This window comes from Dendrobates tinctorius, unplaced genomic scaffold, assembly GCF_039654945.1.
Source record: "Dendrobates tinctorius isolate UK_male_01 unplaced genomic scaffold, ASM3965494v1 ptg000046l, whole genome shotgun sequence".
NCBI classification, from domain to species: domain Eukaryota; kingdom Metazoa; phylum Chordata; class Amphibia; order Anura; family Dendrobatidae; genus Dendrobates; species Dendrobates tinctorius.
In genome coordinates this window covers 86,190,653-86,208,657 of record NW_027361714.1, presented here as the reverse complement: position 1 = coordinate 86,208,657, position 18,005 = coordinate 86,190,653, and the positions used below count along the sequence as shown (strand labels likewise).

At 43.0% G+C, this 18,005-nt stretch overlaps 1 protein-coding gene across 2 annotated transcripts in view; it reads right to left on the bottom strand.

Annotated features, from left to right (window-relative positions):
• The window catches only part of PREP (prolyl endopeptidase), a 191,485-nt gene that overhangs the window by 160,032 nt on the left and 13,448 nt on the right, over nucleotides 1–18,005 (bottom strand). The gene's annotated exons all lie outside the window — the stretch shown is intronic.

Here is an 18,005-nt window from a genome sequence, read left to right as displayed (position 1 = left end):
CTTTATGAGGTTATAACTCTGGAAACTTCCATGGATCCCGGTGATTTTGACATTGTTTTTCTCGTGACATATTGTACTTCATGTTAGTGGTAAAATTTCATTCAAATAACTTGTGTTTATTTGTGAAAAAAACGGAAATTTGGCGAAAATTTTGAAAATTTTGCAATTTTCCAACTTTAAATTTTTATGCCCTTAAATCACAGAGATACGGCACACAAAAAACTTGATAACTAACATTTCCCACATGTTTACTTTACATCAGCACAATTTTGGAACCAAAAAATTTTTTTTTGTTAGGAAGTTATAAGGGTTAAAAATTGACCAGCGATTTCTCATTTTTGCAACACCATTTTATTTTTACGGACCACATCACATTTGAAGCTACTTTGAGGGGTCTATATGATAGAAAATACCCAAAAGTGACAACATTCTAAAAACTGCACCCCTTAAGGTGCTCAAAACCACATTCAAGAAGTTTATTAACCCTTTAGGTGCGTCACAGGAATTTTTTGAATATTTAAAAAAAAAAATGAACATTTAACTTTTTTTCACTAAAAAAATTACTTCAGGTTAAATTTTATTTTACCAAGGGTAACAGGAGAAATTGGACTGCAAAAGTTATTGTGCAATTTGTCATGAGTACGCTGATACCTTATATGTGGGGTGGAACCACTGTTTCGGCGCATGGCAGAGCTCAGAATGGAAGGAGCGCCGTTTCACTTTTTCAATGCAAAATTGGCTGGAATTCAGATCGGACGCCATGTCACGTTTGGAGAGCCCCTGATGTACCTAAACAGTGGAAACCCCCCAAGTGACCCCATTTTGGAAACTAGACCCCCCCCAAGGAACTTATCTAGATATGTGGTGAGAACTTTGAACCCACAAGGGCTTCACAGAAGTTTATAACATACAGCTGTACAATTAAAAAATCATATTTTTTCCACAAAAATGATCTTTTCACACTCAATTTTTATTTTTCCAAGGGTAACAGGACCCTAAAAGATATTGTGCAATTTTTCCTGAGTGCGCTGATACCCCACATGTGGGGGTAAACCACTATTTGGGCGCATGGCAGAGCTCGGAAGGGAAGCAGCGCCATTTGACGTTTTTGGCTGGAATTGAGATCGGACACCATGTCGCGTTTGGAAAGCCCCTGATGTACCAAAACAGTAGAAACCCCCCACAAATGACACCATTTTGGAAACTAGACCCCCCAAGGAACTTATCTAGATGTGTGGTGAGCACTTTGAACGCCCCAGTGCTTCACAGAAGTTTATAACGCCCGGGCGTGAAAATAAAAAAATCGTATTTTTTCCACAAACATGATCATTTAGTCACCAATTTTTTCATTTTCCCAAGGGTACAAGGAGAAATTGGACCCCAAAAGTTGTTGTCCAATTTGTCCTGAGTACGCTGATACCTCATATGTGGGAGAAAACTACTGTATGGGCACACGTCAGGGCTTGGAAGGAAAGTAGTGACGTTTTGGAATGCAGACTTTGATGGAATGGTCTGCGGGTGTCATGTTGCTTTTGGAGAGCCCCTGATGTACCTAAACAGTGGAAACCCCCCACAAGTGACCCCATTTTGGAAACTAGACCCCCTAAGGAACTGATCTAGGTGTGTGGTGAGCACTTTGAACCCCCCAGTGCTTCACAGAAGTTTATAACGACCGGGCGTGAAAATAATAATATCGTATTTTTTCAACAAACATCATCTTTTAGTCCCCATTTTTTTTTATTTCCCCAATGGTAACAGGGAAATTGGATCCCAAAAGTTGTTGTCCAATTTGTCCTGAGTACGCTGACACCCCATATGTGGGAGAAAACTACTGTATGGGCACATATCGGGGAACGGAAGGGAAGTAGTGACGTTTTGGAATGCAGACTTTGATGGAATGGTCGGCGGGTGTCATGTTGCCTTTGGAGAGCCCCTAATGTACCTAAACAGTGGAAACCCCCCACTAATCACCCCATTTTGGAAACTAGACCCCCTAAGGAACTTATCTAGATGTGTGGTGAGCACTTTGAACCCCCAAGGGCTTCACAGAAGTTTATAATGCCCAGGCATGAAAATAAAAAAATCGTATTTTTTCCACAAACATGATCAATTAGTCTCCAATTTTTTTATTTTCCCAAGGGTAACAGGAGAAATTGGACCCCAAAAGTTGTTGTCCAATTTGTCCTGAGTACGCTGATACCTCATATGTGGGAGGAAACTACTGTATGGGCACACGTTGGGGCTCTGAAGGGAAGTAGTGACGTTTTGGAATGCAGACTTTGATGGATTGGTCTGCGGGTGTCATGTGCGCTTGGAGAGCCCCTGATGTACCTAAACTATTGAAACTCCCCATAAGTGACCCCATTTTAGAAACTAGACCCCCCCCAGAACTTATCTAGATGTGTGGTGAGCACTTTGAACCCCCAAGTGCTTCACAGAAGTTTATAACGCCTGGGCGTGAAAATAAAAAAATCATTTTTTTCCACAAAAATTATATTTTTGCCCCCAATTTTTTATTTTCCTAAGGGTAACAGGAGAAATTGGACCCCAAAAGTTGTTTTGCAATTTGTCCTGAGTATGCTGATACCCTATATGTGGGGGTAAAACACTGTTTCGGCGCATGGCAGAGCTTGGAAGGGAAGGATCACCATTTGACTTTTTCAACGCAGAATTGGCTGGAATTGAGATCAGACGCCATGTTGCATTTGGAGAGCACCTGATGTGCCCAAACAGTGAAAACCCCCCAATTATAACTCCAACACACCCCTACCCCTAATCTGAGCCCTAACCCTAGCCTTAACCCTAACGGGAAAATGGAAATAAATACACTTTCTTTTAGTTTTATTATTTTTCCCTAACTAAGGGGGTGATAACGGGGGTTTGATTTACTATTTATGGTGGTTTTTATATTTGGCAGCTGTCACACGCTAAAAGACTCTTTTTATTGTAAAAAATAGTTTTTGCTTCACCACATATTGAGAGCTATAATTTTTCCGTATTTTGACCCACCGAGTCATGTGAGGTCTTATTTTTTGCGGGACGAGTTGACGCTTTTATTAATATCATTTTTGGGCACGTGACATTTTTTGATCGCTTTTTATTCCGATTTTTGGGACGCAGAATGAACAAAAACCAGCGTTTCATGAATTTCTTTTGGGGGGGGTGCGTTTACACCGTTCCGCGTGCGGTAAAATTGATAAAGCGGTTTTATTCTTCGGGTCAGTACGGTTACAGCGATACATTATTTAGGTCTTTTTTTATGTTTTGTCGGTTTTTTGCAATGAAAACAATTTTATATAAAAAATAATTATTTTTGCATCGCTTTATTCTGCGAGCTATAACTTTTTATTTTTTTGCGGATAATTCTGTATGGCAGCTCGTTTTTTGCGGGATAAGATGACGTTTTCAGCGGTACCATGGATATTTATATGCGTCTTTTTGATCGCGCGTTATTGCACTTTTTGTTCAGCGGCATGATAATAAATCATTATTTTTTGCTTTGTTTTTTATTTTTTAAGGGGTTCGCTAAAGGGGTTAACTAATTGGACAGTTTTATAGGGCGGGTCGCTACGGACGCGGCGATACCAAATATGTGTACATTTATTGTTTTTTTTTATTTTCAAAAAATGAATTTATTGGGGAATATTTTTTTTTTTTTTACTAATTTATTTAGCGATTTTTTTTAAAATTATTTTTACACTTTTTTTTTTTCACTTTATTACATAGTCCCAGGTGGGACATCACTGTCCTATGACAGATCGTTGATCTGTCACATCACAGATCACTGTGACAGATCAGCAATCTGTCACAGGCAGTTCTGCAGACTTCCTCATGCCTGCGCTTTGCAGGCAGTGAGGAAGTCAGCTCCCTACAGGCCCCCGTCGCCATCTTGGATCCGGGGGCCTGTAGGGAAGGAGTCCCCCGCAGCAGCGCTGCACATTGCGCTGCCGTGGGGGGCTCAGGGAAGCATGGAGGGAGCCCCCTCCCTGCCGATGCTTCCCTTTAACCCCCGATACACCGCGATCATGTTTGATCGCGGTGTACAAGGGGTTAACGTGTCGGGGGCGGTCCGTGACCGCCCCTGACACATTGTGCCGGGTGTCAGCTGTGATAATCAGCTGACACCCGGCCGCGATCAGCGGCGCTCACCACGTGGGCGCCGCTGATTGCACTAGACGTACTATCCCGTCCTTGGGAATTAAGTCCCAGGGCACATGGACGGGATAGTACGTCTAATGGCAGAAAGGGGTTAAGGGAATTTTTGCTACCTCATTTGAGAGTAGCATAACGTAGGGAAAGAAGCTGAATTCAATAATGTATCACTTAGATTATTGGGTGCAGCAGTTCTGACACAATTAGAGCTTTTAGATGTATAAGACAGCAGCAGAGCTGAGAAAGCTAATCCCGCCCACATCAGGCTCTCTATCTACAATGGCCATTAACACAGAGCTCCTTATCACTGGGAAGGGGGTGGGGTCGGCAGGGCTATGGAGTCTGTAAGCCAAACCTCCGACACCTCAATTTCCCTGACTCCTACCCCACAGCACTGACTCACTACTGAACATGCACATAAAGTTCAGCACAGTTTCATCTCACCACCAAACCAACAGCCCGGCCTCACTACTGAGCATGTGTTTATATGTAAAATCATCCTTAAAACCCATCCTGCGTGATAATATATATGAATCTAATGAAAATGTAAAGTCCCTGTGGGTGGAGATAAGGGGAGGGGGAAAAAAAAAATTACTGATAGAGGTTTGTTATAAGTCTAATGGAAGCAACAGAGATTATCAAGCAAATAGATGTAAATACTTATGTCCCCCCCAAAAAATTGATGAAAGTATTCAAGGTGTGATACCTTTATTGGCTAACCAGAGAAATTATATTTGCAAGCAAGCTTTCAGGGCTCAAAAGGCCCCTTCATCAGGCTGGATTACAAGTGAATTACTGAGAAAAGATGGCAATATTTAAATAGGAATTACAACAGGACATGGGATGATGCTAGCTATGGACAGGCCAAGGAAATCAAATTAAGGTTTTTGTTACACATGCAGATGAGGACCAAGTGTTCTATTAGAGATCTGAAGACCTTCTTGTGGAGGTGTGAACTGTGTTCATGTAATGAGTCATGAACCCAGGTGTCAAATTCAGTCCTATTGTTAGCGATTGGAACATATTTATAAATTTAAACTCCCAAATCTTCCTTTCTCTGTCACTATTAAAATGACCTTTCAATATTAGGACTTTTAGATCTGCCAAGCTGTGTCCAGGTCTAGAGAAGTGTATCCCTACAGGTGTGTCCAGCTCATTTTTTATCGTATGTCTATGCAGATTCATCCTTGTTTGTAGTTTTTGCTTAGTTTCCCCGATGTATGTCCCTGCATTGCACCTTGTACACTGTATCATGTACACGACATTGGAGGATGTACATGAAAAAGAGTCCATGATCTTATAGTCCTGATTTGTGTTTGGTATGGGGACTTTATCTGTTGGTGATATGTGGGTGCAGGTCTTGCATTTCTTACTGTTACAGGGGACTGTGCCTGTCTCTGAAGGTGATGCGAGGGTACTTCTGACAAGGATATTCCTTAGGTTGGGAGGCTGTTTGTAGGAGAGCAGTGGCAGTTCCGGGAATATTGTTTTCAGTCTGTGGTCTTTGTGGAATATGGGTTGGAGGTCAGCGCCAATTTTCCTTAAAATGTTCATGTGAGGGTTGTACGTGACCACAAGCGGCACCCTGTTGCTTTCCTCCTTCTGTTTGTAATCCAGGAGGCTGCTTCTTGGGATCCTTGTAGCTCTGTGGATCTGTTCATCAATTACAAGTGGATGATATCCTTGGTGTAGGAATGTTTTTCTGAGTGATAGTAGTTGTAGTTTTCTATCCTCATTGTCTGAACAGATCTGAATGTACCTTAGAGCTTGACTGTAGATTGATTTTTTTTGTGTGTCTCGGATGAAAGCTGTTCCATCTCAGGTATGCCGGACGTCCTGTGGGTTTATGGTAAATAGTCGTTTGTACGGTATTGTCTTTGATGTATATAGTTGTGTCCAGAAAATGGATTTAGGATTTTGAAAAGTTGAGGGTGAGTTTGATGGTTGGGTGGAACTTGTTGAAGTTGTTGTGGAAGGTAAGCAAGTCCTCCTCTGAGCCTTTCCAGATTATTAGTAGGTCATCAATGTAGCGGAAGTATGCTAGAGGTTTGATAGTGCAGGATGCCAAAAAGTCTTGTTCTAGTTTAGCCATAAACAGGTTAGCATACTGTGGTGACATTTTGCTTCCCATCGCGCTGCCCATGCACTGTTGGTATATATTGTTTCCAAAGGAAAAATAGTTATGGTGGAGCACAAACCTGATGAATTGCAGGGCTGGTTCCGTAGCCAGATTGTTTTTTTGGAGGAAATATCTGCATGCAGAAATCCCATCTCTGTGAGGAATGTTGGAGTATAGGGACTCTACATCCATGGTGGCCAATATTGTATCCTCTGGAAGTGGACCCAGTGCTGACAATTTGCAGAGAATGTCTGTGGTGTCCTGGATGTAGCTGGGTGTTTGCCTCACCAAGGGTTTCAAAATGTTCTCCACCCAGCCAGAGATATTCTCAGTTAATGTCCCAATACCAGAGATGATGGGTCTCCCTGGATTACCTTCTTTGTGTATTTTAGGTAACATGTAGAAGGTACCTATTGTTTTGGGGGGACATAAGTATTTACATCTATTTTTCTGGCTAACACGGTACCACAATTTTATTTTGTATTGTACAAAGCAAATAGATGAAGCAGCGACTCAAGGAAAAGTCATTATAATGGACTAAAATGAACCACAAAATTTGTTGTGCAATTTCTCCTGAATACGGCGATACCACATATGTGGGGGTAAACCACTATTTGGGCGCACAGCAGTGCTTGGAACGTCATATCACTGTGATAGGGTTTATCACAGTGATCAAAATGTACGTTGAATGAATGAATGAATGAATGAATGAATGAAATCTGCCGGCCGGCAGATCTCAGCGGGTGCACTGCGCATGTGCCCGCCATTTTCTTCCCGGAAAAAGATGGCGGCGCCCATGGAGAGGAAGAACGCGGGCCGAGGACCACCGGGAATTACCAGGGGAGATCGGGGTCCCTATTTCTCTCTCCTCTGATGCGCGATCACATCAGAGGAGAGAGAAGTTAAATGGCACATCAGACTTTTTTTTTTTTCCGGTCGCCGTTATACGTTTAATAACGGCGATCGCAAAAGCGTGGTCGGTAAAAACCAACACGAATCATGTTCTCTGGGGTCTCGGATACCCCCGGCAGCTGAGACCCCGGAGAAAATCTGACTCTGGGGGGCGCTATACACTTTTTGCACAGCGCCGTTAATTAACGGCGCTGTGGTCTAAGTACCATTAACTACTGCCATTAAAAGGCGTATCGGCGGTTGTTAAGGGGTTAAGTACCTTTAACTACCGCGGTTAAAAGGTGTATCGGCAGTCGTTAAATATCCAAAAATGGTCCATAAGGGTTCGTTAGGAGCAAAGTTTGTCGAGTGTGTGATGGTGAATTGTCGTACCCTGACCCAAAATGGTCTGATGACCGGGCATGCCCACAGGCAATGGAACAAGTTGGCCTCTGGGGAGTGGCATTTGAAACATTTGGAGGTTGTGTACAGCCCCATTCTATGACCTTTTTGTGGAGTTAGGTAGGATCTATGACAGATTTTCAGTTTCATTCCTGGGAAACGAGCTGAAGGGAGAAATTTGTAGGCTTGATCTAAGTCTTTCAGAATGTGTTGAAGGACAAACTGAGGTCCTCGATCTGCCATTTTTTTTTTTTGAAATTGGGATTGCTCATAATCCAGGGCTACATGGATGAATTTGTAATTGGGGGCTATTTGGCCAGATGAAGAATTAGATTTAGTGAACTATCTAAGCAAGCATGGTCTTCACTTGTGTTCAGGAAGTTGTGCTAGTATTTTTGTTACATAACTTTTACTTTATAAGTACTGTAAAGAAGGGAATATGGCGGTGGGGTATTTACATTGCAACTCCTCTATATATACACAGATTTATATTACAAAAAATCTTAATAGGAGTGCTTCTTTAAATAGTAACAAGTAGTGATGAGCGAGTATACTCGTTACTCGAGATGTCACGAGCATGCTCGGGTGATCTCCGAGTATTTGGATGTGCTCAGAGATTTAGTGTCTTTCGCCGCCGTAGCTACATGATTGCGGCTGCTAGACAGCCTGAATACATGTGGGGATTTCCTAACAAACAGGCAATCCCTGCATGTGTTCAGGCTTTTTATTTCTCAATTCGATTAGTCAACCATAAAGTTTAACATGGTTATTGGTACATTACGGTGGTATGTAAAACTAAAAACAAAGCATTAAGAAATAAAATGTTTGGGGTTACATTTCTCACCCATATACTATTCCCAGTCTGGGATATATTTCTGTGATATATAACACTCAAAAAAAAAGTTCAGAAATTTATCTGGAATCAATTACTCATCCATAGAGTATTACATCTTCTTGGGTACAGTTCGGTAGTATCTAGCACTCCCAAAAATTGGTAAAAAACATATCGGTATTATATTGCTCATCCGTAGAGTATTACATCTTCTTGGGTGCATTTCGGTGGTATGTAGCCCTCTAAAAAAATTGTTCAAAACTTTTTAAGCATTATATTGCTCATCCATAGAGTATTACATGTTCTTGGATACATTTTGGTGGTATATTGTTAGGCGTCGGGTTCCTGTCGCTGCACAGTGGGAATCCCGAGCCTTGCTTCCAGCGGTCTCCCATTCCTCTCCAGCCGCAGAGGAGGTTGCTCAGCAAACTCGTCGGTCCAGGTGCTCTGCCCAGACCAGCTCTGTGGATTTGCTTGCTGCTGCCACCTCTGGCACAGCTATGGCAATACATGCTGCTCAGCAGCGAGATCCTCCAGGGACTAAGTCCCCATGTCGGGCCATTGAGCATGCCCGTGGAGTGATCTCCCATTGGAGATCGAAGGTCACGTGCTCAGGTCCTGCTCCTGTTACTGTTTGGATTGGCCCATCCGAGAAGCCAGGAAGGTCTCGGACGCTCGCGGCAATAAAAGGTTCGCATGGCCGCTCGGCCATGCGCTAGGATAGACTGTATTTACAGACTATGTGGAGTGAGTGATGTATGCACGTATGAATGTCTCTGGTGAATGACTCATTAAGAAACCCCTACCCTTGGTACGCATGTGTTGTGCAGCCTAGCCTGCTAGTGCCCAGGCTTAGGTGTAGGTAGGACAGAGGTTGTGTCAGGCATCAGTCCTCACCAGGGACTCGGCACGCCTCAATGCACGTGCTCCACTTCATAGCCAGCGTCTATAGCGGCACTCACCGCAGCGACGCCGTGCGGTCAGTGGGCCTAGAAGGACTCTAACCCCGTGTCCTTGGGGTAGAGTTCTGTGGCCATACACTGTGCGCTCTTTTGGCCGAGCTCTGTGAGCTAAACAGGCTCCGGCATCTACGTTCAGCGGTTGTGCGACTCTGTGCATTAACAGAGTTCGCACCTGTTCACATTGGGTGACGTAACCGACGTGTGACTGTTTTTACGCTGCTCTATGCTTCCGCCATTACCTAGCAGCAGTGTACCACCTCTGCACGGTGGACCCCGGGCTGCGAACACACCTACTATTACTTTATAATTTGGTGCGTTCCGCCAGCCCTAACATTTATAGCCCTCAAAATAAGTTGTCAATTTTTTTTGGTATTATATTGCTGATACATACAGTATTACATGTTTTTGAGTACATTTCGGTGGTATACTGTAAATAAAACACTACAAAAAAGCAGTGAGAAGTTTGTTTGTTTGAATGCATCCATACAGTTTTACGTGCTTTCTGTTACATTTCAGTGTTAAAGAAAAATTTTAAAAAACTTTGAAAAAAATGTTTATGGATTCAAGGATTGATCCATACACTGTATTGTGCTTCTTCTTACATTTCGCCGGTGCATTAGACTCACAAAAAAAAGTTAAAAAATTATGGATTCAATGATTCAGACAAACAGTTTGTGATTTGTGTAAAACTACGGTGGGTTAAAACTTGTAAAAACTGCTTGGCCTGGTACCATTCACAAAATATTTTTGGTCAAAAAAATTTACTTTTGTCATATATACTGTAGAACCTGCTTTGTGTGACATTTTGTTGGTTTGAAATAAAAAACAAAATTGGCCTGCTACAGGTGCATGCTTTCTTAACATTTTAATGAGGTCGTCCATTTGTTGCATATAAAGGTGCATAGATTATCTGGCTTGTAATTTTTGGAAGGCAGTGCACTGTGCATAACTTTTAGGAGTACCATAACTATACTTTGCTCAAAATATTTGATTGAGGCACTAGAGTTGGTGTCTTCAATAGTTTACGGAAGACCCTGCTTGTAATTTTTGGCAGGCTTTGAACTTAGTACATTTTATGAGTCTAGGAGAATCACTACATGACAATTTGAACAGAATGTGCATGAGGCCCTACTTTATGTCTAATACAGGGTGTATCTGAATCCCCTTACATCCCATTTTGGCACTTCTTGTGTTATGAAGTATTCACACTGCGGGGCTGGGAATCTCGGGATGCAGAAACACGAAGGCGCGATAGCCTGATGGCAGTTCCCGGGCAGCGCGCACTGTGCATGCCCGAGAACTGTTGTCACAGCGCAGGCGCCTAACAACATGTAACGGCAAAGACAAAACAAGGAAGCGGTGCAGGAAAGCTGTAGAGGGGGGTTGATGGACAGCTGGGAGGCGGCTTAACAGAGGGAGACTCCACACCTCTGTGACAGAATGCAGGTATGAGGAACCATTTATGAAAAAGTCTATATTTTGGCATTAATGGGGGTCAGAAACAGAAGAGCCACCTTCACAGAGTGCAGCCTTAGTGCTGCTGAAGGTGGCTCTTTTAGTTAAAAACGCCCTGGGGGGGGGGTGACAGGTTCCCTTTAGAATCATAGAATCGTAGCGTTGGAAGGGACCTCCTGGGCCATCTGGTCCAACCCCCTGCTCAAAGCAGGATTCGCTAAGCTCAATGCAGGATTCGCTACATTTTTTAAATTTTATCAACGCAGGTGCTCAAACTGTTTTCCATCATAATTTGCACAGCTTTGAAGTCTGCCTCTTACGCTTCAACAAACATTTTTGCACAAGTCTCTTTGGGTATTAATTTCTTGAAATGCATCTCTTATGTAATTTTTCAAATCACTGACACTTTTTGGTTTTCGACTATAAACTTTGTCCTTGAGTACTCCCTAATAGAAAAAAATCCATTGGGGTCAAGTCTGATGAACGTGCCAGCCAATCAATTTATTAGGAAATGTTTCATCAAGATACTCCATCTTGTTGGAAACAAAGGTCATTTGAATTAGGCTGTTGTTGTAACTGGGGAACAACTTGATTCATTAGAATTTCGAGATACTTATCTCCTGTGACTGTTCCATAAAAAAAAAAAAAAAAAAAAAATGGTCCAAAAACACCAAAACTTGAAATACCAGCCCAAACATTGACACCAGGCTCATTTAGTTGTTGCTCTAATGTTAAATGCATGTTCTCATTATACCAGTAAATACATTTATGTCTGTTAATATGGCCAGATAATTTGAAAGAAGCTTCATCACTCCACATAATGTTATCTAAAATTACTGGATATTCTTCAATTTTGTTAAGCATAATATCACTAAATTGCAGCCAACTGTCTAGATCATCCTCCAGTAAACCATGAATTAGACGTGGACGATAAGCTTTCCACCCAATAGATTTCAGGAGTCGCATGATGGAAGCTGGTGAAATTCCCAATTCTAAAGAGACTCTTCTGGTGGACTTTTTTGGACTCTGAACAAATGTTTCAGCAACAAGCTGTTTATTATTTTCTGTACAGGCTGTTTTGGGTCGACCAGTTTTTGGAGCATTAAGGATTGAGCCAGTGGCATCGAATTTGTCACAAATGCGGTAAATGGTTTGACTCTTTGGGGCTTGAGTACCAAATATTTCAACCCAATTTGCTCTGTTTCAACCTTTTTAAAGATTTCCAATAGTCTTTTAAAATCTATTTTCTTTGATCTGTATTTAAATTATTTGCCATTATGGGTTATCTGAATTATCTGAAAAGAAAAACAGCAGGGGGAGATTTATCTGTGAAACTGACTCAGTTGCCCTGAGCAACCAGATTCCACCTTTCATTTTCCAAAGAGTCTGTGAAGAATGAAAAGTGGAATCTGATTGGTTGCTAAGGGCAATTGAGTCAGTTACACTTTACACCGTGTTTGATAAATCTCCCCCTTCATAACCCTATTACACATACTGTACACCTACTTTTGGACCACCCTGTATATTGATGCAAGTGCTCTATTGGCATTACCGGTTGGTAATAAAGAGAGGCAAGGTAGTCAAGGCCAATGGAGTGGAATTACCAGCAGAGCATATAGCAGATGTACAGACATGCTACAAGTACCTCGGCATCCCACAGGGATACGGTAACCATGATGAGAAGGCAAGGACAGCAGCAACATCCAAATACCATCAAAGGGTAAGACAGGTCCTGAATAACCAGCTCAACGGGAAGAATAAAATCTGTGCCATCAATACATATGCCCTGCCAGTTATCAGATACCCTGCTGGCATAGCGTGCTGGTCAAAAGAAGAGCTAGAAGCTGCAGATGTGAAGACACAAAAGCTCCTCACAATGCATCGAGGTCTCCACCCTAAGTCTAGCATCCAAAGATTGTATACCAACAGAAAGGAGGGTGGTTGAGGCTTGATAAGCATCCAAGCCACCATCATGGATGAAACAAGGAGTATACAGGAACACATCAGAAGAATAGATGATGAGATGCTGAGAGAAAGCCTAAGGTAGCAACAACAGATCTGGAAGGAAAAATAGGAACAAGAAGCACCATGGCAAGACAAGCCACTGCATGGGATGTACCACCGACAGATAATGGAAGAGGTTGGCATGGAGAAATCCTACCAATGGCTGGAGAAGGCTGGACTCCGAGACAGCACAGAGGCACTAATCATAGCGGCACAAGAGCAAGCACTACGTACAAGATCCATAAAAGCAGGAATCTACCACACAAGACAAGACCCAAGGTGCAGACTATGCAAATAAACCTCAGAAACAGTCCAACAAATAGTGGCAGGATGCAAAATTCAAGCAGGAACAGCGTATACCGAAGTAGCGGGAATTGTATACAGGAACATCTGCACAGCATATGGGCAAAGACCCCCTAAGTCCAGGTGGGAGACCACAGAAAAAGTGGTGAAAAATGAAAGGGCTAAAATCCTGTGGGACTTCAAGTTCCAGACAGATAAGCAGGTGTTTGCTAACCAACTAGATATTGTCATAGTAGACAAGGATCAGAAGACAGCAATGATAATAGATGTGGCAGTGCCAAGTGACATCAGAAAGAAGTAATATGAGAAGCTGGAGAAATACCAGGGCTTCAAAGGAGAACTGGAGAAGGTGTAGAAGGTGAGGGCAACAGTGATTCCAGTGGTAATAGGAGCAGTGACCCCTAAATTGGGAAAATGGCTACAACAGATCCCAGGAGCAACATCTGAACTTTCTGTCCAGAAAAGCGCAATGCTGGGAACAACTAAGATCCTGCGCAGAACCCTCAAACTCCCAGGCCTCTGGTAGAGGACCCGAGAATAAGAATGGGCAACAAAGACCATCCCCATTGAGGGGTGAGAAGGAAGATATATCAGGAGAATGCCAAGAGCATGCAAAGCAATAAACAAAGCAAAATATAGAATAGAATATAAGATATATTTTCAGCTGTTTCACACTTTTTTTGTTAATTATATAATTCCACATGTGTTAATTCATAGTTTTGATGCCTTCAGAGTGAATCTACAATTTTAATAGAAATGAAATTAAAGAAAACTCTTTGAATGAGAAGGTGTGTCCAAACTTTTGGTCTGTATTACACACCTTCTCATTCAAAGAGTTTTCTTTATTTTCATGACTATGAAAATTGTAGATTCACTCTGAAGGCATCAAAACTATGAATTAACACATGTGGAATTATATAATTAACAAAAACGTGTGAAACAACTGAAAATATGTCCCATATTCTAGGTTCTTCAAAGTAGCCACCTTTTTGCTTTGATTACTGCTTTGCACACTCTTGGCATTCTCTTGATGAGCTTCAAGAGGTAGTTCACCGGAAATGGTCTTCCAACAGTCTTGAAGGAGTTCCCAGAGATGCTTAGCACTTGTTGGCCCTTTTGCCTTCACTCTGCGGTCCAGCTCACCCCAAACCATCTCGATTGGGTTCAGGTCTGGTGACTGTGGAGGCCAGGTCATCTGGCGTAGCACCCCATCACTATTCTTCTTCGTCAAATAGCCCTTCCACAGCCTGGAGATGTGTTTGGGGTCATTGTCCTGTTGAAAAATAAATGATGGTCAAAATAAACGCAAACCGGATGGAATAGCATGCCGCTGCAAGATGCTGTGGTAGCCATGCTGGTTCAGTATGCCTTCAATTTTGAATAAATCCCCAACAGTGTCACCAGCAAAGCACCCCCACATCATCACACCTCTTCCTCCATGCTTCACGGTGGGAACCAGGCATGTAGAGTCCATCCGTTCACCTTTTCTGCGTCGCACAAAGACACGGTGGTTGGAACCAAAGATCTCAATTTTGGACTCATCAGAGCAAAGCACAGATTTCCACTGGTCTAATGTTCATTCCTTGTTTTCTTTAGCCCAAACAAGTCTCTTCTGCTTGTTGCCTGTCCTTAGCAGTGGTTTCCTAGCAGCTATTTTACCATGAAGGCCTGCTGCACAAAGTCTCCTTTAACAGTTGTTGTAGAGATGCGTCTGCTGCTAGAACTCTGTGTGGCATTGACCTGATCTCTAATCTGAGCTGCTGTTAACCTGCGATTTCTGAGGCTGGTGACTCAGATGAACTTATCCTCTGCAGCAGAGGTGACTCTTGGTCTTCCTTTCCTGGGGCGGTCCTCATGTGAGCCAGTTTCTTTGTAGCGCTTGATGGTTTTTGCCACTGCATTTGGGGACATTTTCAAAGTTTTCCCAATTTTTCAGACTGACTGACCTTTATTTCTTAAAGTAATAATGGCCACTCGCTTTTCATTACTTAGCTGCTTTTTTCTTGCCATAATACAAATTCGAACAGTCTATACAGTTGGACTATCAGCTGTGTATCCACCAGACTTCTGCACAACACAACTGATGGTTCCAACCCCATTTATAAGACAAGAAATACCACTTATTAAACCTGACAGGGCACACCTGTGAAGTGAAAACCATTTCCGGTTACTACCTCTTGAAGCTCATCAAGAGAATGCCAAGAGTGTGCAAAGCAGTAATCAAAGCAAAAGGTGGCTACTTTGAAGAACCTAGAATATAAGACATACCGTATTTTCCGCTTTGTAAGACGCACTTTTTTCCCCAAAATTTGGGGGGAAAACAGGGGTGCGTCTTACAAAGCGGACATGCCTTACCTAGGCTGTGATCGGGGGCATCCGGCGGTTGCTGGCCGCTGCTGCGGGTGTGTCCGGTGCCGCGTTGTGTGCCCGTCAATGCCCGGGGCTCTGCCAACATTGTGCGACAGGCCAGAGCCCCGGCATTTCCTCGGTTCCCTGTGTGCCGGTAAAAAGATGGCCGCCGGCGCGTGCGCAGATGGGATCTCGGGACCCAGTTCTCGAGAGATGAGATTTGAAATCTCATCTCTCGAGAGCTGGGTCCCGAGATCCCATCTGCGCACGCGCCGGCGGCCATTTTCCCTGGGTTCCCTGTGTGCGCGCGGTGGTGCCTGTAAAAAAATGGCCGCCGCGCGTGCGCAGATGGGATCTCGGGACCCAGCTCTCGAGAGATGAGATTTCAGATCTCATCTCTCGAGAACTGGGTCCCGAGATCCCATCTGCGCACGCGCCGGCGGCCATTTTTTTTTTTCTTACCGGCACTTCAGCGCACGTATACAGGGAACCGAGGAAATGCTGGGGCTCTGGTCTGTCGAACAATGTCGGCAGAGCCCCAGGCATCGATGGGCACACAACGCCGCACCGGAGGCACCCGCAGCACCGGCCTGCAACAGCCGGACAAGTGGAGAAACCTGACACCAGCACAAGACTCTGCAGCAGCAACGGCACACATCGGAGCCCCCCCTCATCCCTGAATGCGGCCTGCAGCATCACTCCACGCCTGCCTCCTCCAGCAGCGAGCCTGGGACCCCGCTACACCGCAGCCACCAACCCCGGTAAGCAATAAGATGCAAGGATTATAAGAGGCACCACCATTCTATTAAAAAATATTTTTTTCTTATTTTTCTCCTCAAAAATTGTGGTGCGTCTTATAAAGCGAAAAATACGGTATCTTCAGTTGTTTCACACTTTTTTGTTAATTATATAATTCCACATGTGTTAATTCATAGTTTTGATGCCTTCAGAGTGAATCTACAATTTTCATAGTCATGAAAATTAAGAAAACTCTTTGAATGAGAAGGTGTGTCCAAACTTTAGGTCTGTACTGTATATATATATATATATATATATATATATATATATATATACATATACACACATACATACATACATACATACACACACACACACACACACACACTTACATACACATACAGTGCCTTGCAAAAGTATTCGACCCTCTGGAGCTTTTCAACCTTTTCCCACATATCATGCTTCAAACATAAAGATACCAAATGTAAATTTTTGGTGAAGAATCAACAACAAGTGGGACACAATTGTGGAGCTGAACGAGATTTATTGGTTATTTTAATTTTTTGTGGAAATTCAAAAATCACTGAATGATCCAATGTTGTCCTAAATGACTAATGATGATAAATATAATCCACCTGTGAGTAATCAAGTCTCCGTATAATTGCACCTGCTCTGGGATAGTCTCAGGGTTCTGTTTGATGCACAGAGAGCATCATGAAGACCAAGGAACACAACAGGCAGGTCCGTGATACTGTTGTGGAGAAGTTTAAAGCTGGATTTGGATACAAAATGATTTCCAAAACTTTAAACATCCCAAGGAGCACTGTGCAAGCGATCCTACTGAAATGGAAGGAGTATCATACCACTGCAAATCTACCAAGACCCGGTTGTCCCTCTAAACTTTCATCTCAAACAAGGAGAAGACTGATCAGAGATGCAGCCAGGAGGCCCATGATCACTCTGGATGAACTGCAGAGATCTACAGCTGAGGTGGTACAGTCTGTCCATAGGACAACAATCAAGTCGTACACTGCACAAATCTGACCTTTATGGAAGAGTGGCAAGAAGAAAGCCATTTCTCAATGATATCCATAAAAAGTGCCGTTTAAAGTTTGCAACAAGCCACCTGGGAGACACACCAAACATGTGAAAGAAGGTGCTCTGGTCAGATGAAACCAAAAATCGAATTTTTTGGCAACAATGCCAAACGATATGTTTGGCGTAAAGGCAACACAGCTCATCACCCTGAACACACCATCCCCACTGTCAAACATGATGGTGGCAGCATTATGGTTTGGGGCTGCTTTTCTTCAGTAGGGACAGGGAAGATGGTTAAAATTGATGGGAAGATGGATGGAGCAAAATACAGGACCATTCTTGAAGAAAACCTGTTGGAGTCTCCAAAAGACCTGAGACTGGGACGGAGATTTGTCTTCCAACAAGACAATGATCCCAAACATAAAGCAAAATCTACAATGGAATGGATCACAAATAAACATATCCAGGTGTTAGGATGGCCAAGTCAAAGTCCAGACCTGAATCCAATTGTGGAAAGAGCTGAAGACTGCTGTTCACAAACGATCTCCATCAAACCTCACTGAGCTCGAGCTGTTTGCCAAGGAAGAATGGGCAAGAGTTTCAGTCTCTGGATGTACAAAACTGATAGAGACATACCCCAAGGGACTTGCAGCTGTAATCGCAGCAAAAGGTGGCGCAACAAAGTGTTAAGTTAAAGGGGCCGAATAATATTGCACGCCCCACTTTTCACTTTTTGAATTTCCACAAAAATTTAAAATAA